The sequence below is a fragment of the Miscanthus floridulus genome, chromosome 11 (assembly GCF_019320115.1).
Source record: "Miscanthus floridulus cultivar M001 chromosome 11, ASM1932011v1, whole genome shotgun sequence".
Classification (NCBI taxonomy): domain Eukaryota; kingdom Viridiplantae; phylum Streptophyta; class Magnoliopsida; order Poales; family Poaceae; genus Miscanthus; species Miscanthus floridulus.
Genome location: NC_089590.1, coordinates 17527376 through 17534874, shown reverse-complemented (window position 1 = coordinate 17534874; position 7499 = coordinate 17527376).

The window sequence follows — 7499 nt, the reverse complement described above, 5'->3', positions numbered from 1 at the left end:
CAGATGGTTGCTGAGCAAGTCTCCACACAGTGGGTGATGGAGGCTCACCGTTCGAGCATGGCTAAAGATGTGCATCGGGAAGACGTCTAGCCTACAAAAGGAGTGGAGACCAGGTCAAAAGCGAGCGTCATCCCACCTCTAATCGAGCCGAACATCGTCCTGACCGAAAGCAAGTGTTTGACTGAGCCGAACATCGTCCCAACCGGAAGTGAGCTGCCTTCATCCTCATCGACCTTCCCATCAACCAATGCCGCCAGGAGGCCATAGTAGAGTTTAGAGTAGAAATAGTCAGTACATGTAAAAGCCAAGCTCATGGGGAAGCCCCTGTATGAACAATTTTACATTCATGAATATTTAAATTTTGTTTTGTGATGAAATCGCTCATAAGGGGAAGCTTGTCCCATCCGCCCTTGTTTTTAACCTAGCGTAGCTTTGTTTTTTGTCCTTTCTTTTTCACACCTGCCCGTTGACCTGTAGGCTCACTAGTAGAGAAAAGACCTTTGATCCAACTCAAAATTTGGCTTTAGTCCTGGTATTTTTCACGCCTGGGACTAGAGAGACCTTTAGTCCCGGTTGGTAGCTCCAATCAGGACTAATGGTCCGTGCCCAACGGCTACTGCGGTACGCTTTTGCTGCAGGGGACCTTTAGTCCCGGTTGGAGCTACCAACCGGGACTAAAGGTTAACTTTTACTCCTGGTTGGTCCCTCCAACTAAGAGTAAAAGTCTACTCCCGGCTGGAGGCTCCGTCCGGGACTAGAAAGGGACCTTTAGTCCCAGTTTCTATCTCCAACCAGGACTAAAGGTCCCCTCCTATATAGCCTTTCTTCCTTCCCAAGCCCGAGCCACTTCGAGCTTAGTGTTCTTGCTTCATCGCCGGCCTCTCTTCTTCCTCATCGCCGGTAATCACAAGATTTCTTCAATTCCTCCATCGATTCTTTGGTTCTAAAGGTTACCAACTTTATACTCTCATGTTTCATCAGTAGCATATCTCATTTTGTGGACTAGATATATGTGGTTTTTTATGGTGGATTTTTTTATTTGTAAGCCATTTAAGCTCAAAATCACTTTAAAGTTTGCATATTTGGATGAAGGAAGGTTAAAGTAGTTATTCAAAACTAGTATTCAGCTTTCATTTCTAGCATGCATAGCACATTTCATGGTTTAGAGATATAGAGAATTTTAGAGTTTTTTTAATTTTATTTGTTTATAAAATGAGAAATTTATATTATATTAAAAATGAGTATAGAGAGTAGATGTCAATTGCTTCTGGGTCCTCGGCCTCTCATCGGGTTCCAAAGCGACTGAGGCCGGACCTCCCTCTCATTGCATGCGGTAAGTGTGAGGAGAAGATTGTGATGGAGTACCAGGTGAGGAAGGAGTGTCCCAACAAGGGCCATATCTTCTACAAGTGTCCGGATCGCAATGTGAGTTATTTTGTCGCATTTGATGATTATGGTGAATTTATACTTATTTTCATGATGATTGTGATTAAAGTTCTAATTTTTTGTTTTAATTTCAGTGGGATGGCACTGGATGTTCAAGCTGGTACTGGGAGGAAGAGTATGTTGAACACATGCAAAGCTCTCTTGCACAGGCGGATATGGCGGCTGATGAGGCAGTGATCCTGCGGAAGAAGCCCACAAATGTTGAACAAACGCATGATCTGTCTGTTTTAGTTGGGATTGGTCGCGAAATCCTTATGCTGTTGAAGTGCATTTTAGCTTTAGTTTTTTTAGTGGTAGTTGGGATTGTCTACATTGTAGTGAGAGTTTCATGAATTAATACCTTGTGTGGTGGCATGCATGTCATATAATTAACTAATTATGTTCTAGGTTTTAATATGGTATGTATGTCATGTAATGCAGATGAGCCGGCATTGGATGTACAATGATGATCACCGCTCCCAAGAGTTCATTGAGGGCGTGCATTCTTTCTTACATGTGGCCGAGGCAAACAAACACAATGGTTTCATGTGCTGCCCATGTGCCATATGTAAGAATTTGAAGGAATATGCTAGCTCAAGGAGTCTTCATTCACGCTTGTTGAAGTCAGGTTTCATGCCAAACTATATTTGTTGGACAAAGCATGGAGAAACCAGGGTTGTAATGGAAGAAGCTGAAGAAGAACAATGGGACAATGATGACATTATTGCTGAATATGGTGCCTTTAATGAGATTGCAATGGGGGGAGCTAAAGAAGAGGTAGTGGCAGAAGATGAGCCCGCTGATGATCTTGGTCAGGCCATTCATGACACACAAAGAGAATGTGAAAGTGGAAAGGAGAAGATCAAGTTCGAGCGCATGCTAGAGGATCAAAAGAAATTGCTATACCCAACTTGTGATGCGGGACAAAAAAAGTTGGGTACCACACTGGAATTGCTGCAATGGAAGGCAAAGAATGGTGTATCTGACAAGGGATTTGGGGAGTTACTGAAAATCCAAAAGAAGATGCTTCTGAAGGATAATGAATTGCCCATCACTATGTATAAAGCAAAACAGGTAGTCTGCCCTTTGGGATTAGAAATCTAGAAGATACATGCATGTCCTAATGACTACATCCTCTACCATGGCGAGGAGTACGAGAAGTTAGATGCATGCCTGGTATATCATGCATCGCAGTATAAGATCAGGTGAGATGACCCTGGTGATGTTAAGGGCGAACGTCCCACGAAGAAAATCCCTGCCAAGATTATGTGGTATGCTCCTATAATACCACGCTTAAAATGTTTGTTTAGAAACAAAGACCATGCAAAGTTATTGTGATGGCACAAAGAAGACCATAAGGTAGACAATATGTTGAGACACCCTGCTGATGGGTCCTAGTGGAGAGCAATCGATAGAGAATTCTCAGAGTTTGCAAATGACGCAAAAAACTTAAGGTTTGCTTTAAGTATGGATGGTATGAATCCTTTTGGGAAGCAGAGCAGTAGTCATAGCACTTGGCCTGTTACTCTATGTATCTACAACCTTCCTCCCTAGTTATGCATGAAGCATAAGTTTATTATGATGCCAGTGCTCATCCAAGGCTCAAGGCAACCTGGCAACGACATCGATGTGTACCTGAGGCCACTAGTTGAAGAACTTCTACTTTTGTGGAATAGACCAGGTGTATGTGTGTGGGATGAGCACAAACAGGAGCACTTTGACTTACGAGCATTGTTGTTAGTAACAATCAATGATTGGCCTGCTCTAAGTAATCTTTCAGGACAATCAAACAAGGGATATAATGCATGCACGCACTGTTTCGATGACATTAAAGGTATATTCTTAAAAAAATGTTGAAAGGTCATGTACCTTGGCCATCGTCGATTTCTTCCTACGAATCACCCCCCAAGAAAGAAAGGCAAGCATTTTAAAGGTAAGGCAGACCACCAGACCAAGCCGAGCAACCGAACTAGTGAGGATGTACTCAATATGGTCAAGGATGTGAAAGTAGTATTTGGAAAGGCACATGGCAGTGAACTTGTTCTGAACAACACCAATGGTCACGCACCCATGTGGAAGAAGAAGTCCATATTTTGGGAGCTACCCTATTGGCAAGTCCTAGAGGTCCGTAGCGTGATTGACATGATGCACTTGACGAAGAATCTTTGTGTGAACCTGCTAGGATTCATGGGTGTGTATGGGAAGCCTAAGGACACACTTGAAGCACGACAAGACCTATGATGTTTGAAAGAATGAGACAACCTACATCTAGAGAATACAGATGATGGATGCCATTACTTAAGTCCTGTCAGCTACACTCTTAGCAAAGAAGAGAAGGAAAGCATGTTTGAATGCCTAGCAAGCATCAAGGTACCATCTGGATTCTCCTCAAATATAAAGGGTATAATAAATGTGCCAAAGAAGAAATTCCTAAACTTAAAGTCCCATGACTACCACGTGCTCATGACGCAATTGCTTCCAATTGCATTAAGAGGAATTCTACCTCCAAATGTATGTCTAGCCACCATGAAGCTACGTGCATTCCTTAATGCAATTTCTCAGAAGGCAATCGATCCAATGGATCTAGCTAAACTATAGAATGATGTGGTTCAATGTCTTGTCAGCTTTGAGTTGGTGTTCCCTCCTTCCTTCTTTAATATCATGACACACCTCCTAGTTCACCTGGTCAAGGAGATTAGCATTCTCAGTCCTGTGTTCCTGCACAACATGTTCCCCTTTGTGAGGTTCATGGGAATCCTAAAGAAATATGTTCACAACCGTGCTCGGCCAGAAGGAAGCATCACCAAGGGCTATGGAACAGAGGAGGTCATTGAGTTTTGTGTTGACTTTATTCCTGACGTTGACCCAATTGGTGTTCCTAAATCGCGACATGATGGGAGACTAAGTGGAAAGGGGACACTAGGGAAGAAAACATATATTGGTACGTAGGACAATTATTTTAATAAAGCACACTACATAGTTCTGCAAAACTCCTCCTTGGTGGATCCATATATCGAGACACATAAAGAGTTGCTCCGATCCAAGTTTCTAGGGAAGTCTGAAGCTTGGGTTACGCGTCAGCACATGGAAACTTTCAGCGACTGGTTGCGAAAAGAATGTTAGGGTGATGAGAGTATTGATGAGCAACTGTATTTGTTGACTAGGTAGCCCAATATAAAAGGAGCACCAACCAAAACAGTGGTGTCCGCATAGATGCCACTGACGCTAATAGAAATAAGCAAACATATTATGGCCGCATAGAGGAGATATGGGAACTAAACTATGCACCTACTTTTAAGGTACCTTTGTTCAAGTGCCAATGGGTAAAGGCGACTAGAGGTAGGGTAGCAGTCGACAACCAGTATGGAATGACAACCGTGGACCTCAACAATATTAGGTACAAAGATGAACCGTTCGTCCTTACCAAGGATGTGAATCAGGTGTTCTATGTCAAGGATATGTCTACAAAACCGAAGAGAGGGAAAAACAACAATGACCCAATCAATGAGCCAAAGTGCCACATAGTTCTTTTAGGGAAAAGAAACATCGTCGGAATTGAAGACAAGTCAGACATATCAGAAGATTATGAAAAGGATGACCGAATTCCACCCTTCACAGTGAACAAAGACCCAAGCATCCAGCTAAATGATGAGGACACTCCATGGTTATAGCGTGATCATAACCAAGGGATATACGTTAAGAAGAAGTTCACTACTGTGCCCGCTTGATATATATAGTGTATCATATTTCTGTCGTGTATTCATATTTTCTACCATTTAAATGAATTTTCTGCTTGACGGTGGATTTCCTGTGGAGAATGTGTGATGAAAAAAACAAATGATCAACGTCAATAAGATGTGAAAACTAATTTCCTGTCAAAAAGCAATAGTTTTAATGATTTTAACTAAGTAGTATATTTTTGCATGGTGAAAATTACGATTATTATTTACACTATGTTAAATATTTATATGGTAAAACACCAGAGTTTAGGTTATAGATTTTTCTTATGTACAATAATGCAAAACTAGGTCCCAAAATTCTTTTTGTATTTTTTTGCTAATATTTTATTTACTAGGCAATTAACAATTTTTTGCATATTTATATAAAATAAATATATAAAAAAGGAAAAACTTCTACAAACTAGCAGGAAGCCAAACTATAGCCCATGTTTACTCCCGGGTGGACCAACCACCCAGGACTAAAGGTCAGACCTTTAGTCCCGGTTCTAACCATCACCCAGGACTAAAGAACCTTTAGTCCCAGTTCTAACCATCATCCAGGACTAGTAAAGATGGGCTGCATTTTTGTGGCCCACCAAAATCCCCTTTACTCCCAGGCCATGGCTACACTCAGGCCTAAAGGTCAGACCTTTAGTCCCGGTTCTAACCATCACCTAGGACTAAAGAACCTTTAGTCCCGGTTCCAACAATCACCCGGGACTACAGGCCCCCCTTTATAAACCACGCCCTTCTCCCTTAGTTCTCTTCCTCTCTGTCTCCGCCGCCTTCTTCTCCAACCAGATCCAGTAGCCACCAAGCCTTCTTCTCTGTCGCCTCATCTTCTCCAACCGGATCCAGTAGTGCCCTGCCCCCACCGGCCCCATGTGCATGCGCGCTTCTTCTCCGGCTGGCCAGCGCACGCCTCGCGTCGTCCTCGTCCCCGGCCTACCTCACCCCCAAGTGGTTCAAGGTTCTTCGTGGTGTCTATCTCCTCCAATTCATTCCCTTCTTCATCCTTCTCTCCATTCTATGTTTGAACTTTGAAGCCCTCGTTCTTGTGTTAGATCCACGAGACGCTGTCTTCTCCAAGATCCATAGCAGGCCACAGCATCTATATTATGGCACGTCTTCTCCAGGTTTGGCCTGGTCATCCTCTTCCTCTACACTCTCTTGCTGCTGTATGGACAACTCGTTCAGTGTCTTTGCTCAATGAATGTATCGCTTCGATTTGGTGCTAGATAGTAGCCTTTGCAATTGGTGCATACTTTTGTTTATATGTTAGGCTCTTTGGTGCTCGAATGTGGGTGACTGAGGCCATGAATTCATACTGATATTTATGCTTCTATCTGGCCCTATGTACTATGTATTTGCATGTCCGTGTCGATGATCAAATTAAATGGCAAAGACATGTACCACTGTTATTACCGGTCAATCACCCATGCCACTTGAGGTTGAGGGTAACAATTTAGCTAGTTTGCTACTTTTGCATGGCGATATTTGATTTCACCTAACCATACTTACTGCTCTTAAGAGGCAAAGCTCGAATGGATGGGCTTTCCTACAGCCATATTTACCATCGGCATGTGATCTGTGACTGGAATATTCTTTCTGATTGTAGGAATAGTGATAGCTTCCTAGTCCTGTAATGAAATAGATTATTACTGTTTTTTAGTAAAGTCTAAGTCTCTAACATGTTTTTTGGCTACAGGAGCTGGACCTCGTGTTTGACACCTTGGATGTGAGCCACCGCCGCTACCATATATAATCCGTTTATGATGGATTAATTGCTCCAACCTTTTGTAATCGGATGGATGTGTGTGCTGAGCCCTCGTACCGGCAATCTTGTAATGCAATTTTGCGCTGAGCCATCGAACTCAGTGGAGCATGGGCGTAGCCCAGTGTCTCGTCGTTTCCTCCTTTTTGCGTGGTAGCTTATGGCGACGCTGGCCCCCAGATCCGAGACGTTTGATGGTGTCCGTGACATTGTAGTAGCAGGGCACGTAGTTCTCGTACTCAGGCGGGCATACCTTCGCCTCCTTGGCGTGGACTAGTTAGAAAATTGTAGAAAATCCGTACTAGTTGAATTTGAAGACCATGTTCATCTCGGCTAGCATGTTCTCTACCGAGTGGTAATGGACATCAAGGAGGAGCTTTGATTCTACAAGGGAGAGTGGCAATGGTCGTGGAAGACCGTGTTCCCTTCCTTGTAGAATCGGAGCTCTTCCGTGGCTAAGTACGGTGCCGTTCAGTGAAGAAATGCCCGTCGAGATGATCACGTAAGCAAGGTCAACTAGTACAGAAGCTTATGTGATCTTAGAAGATGTGTGAGGTCATGAGAGCATGTGTTTTTTCTCA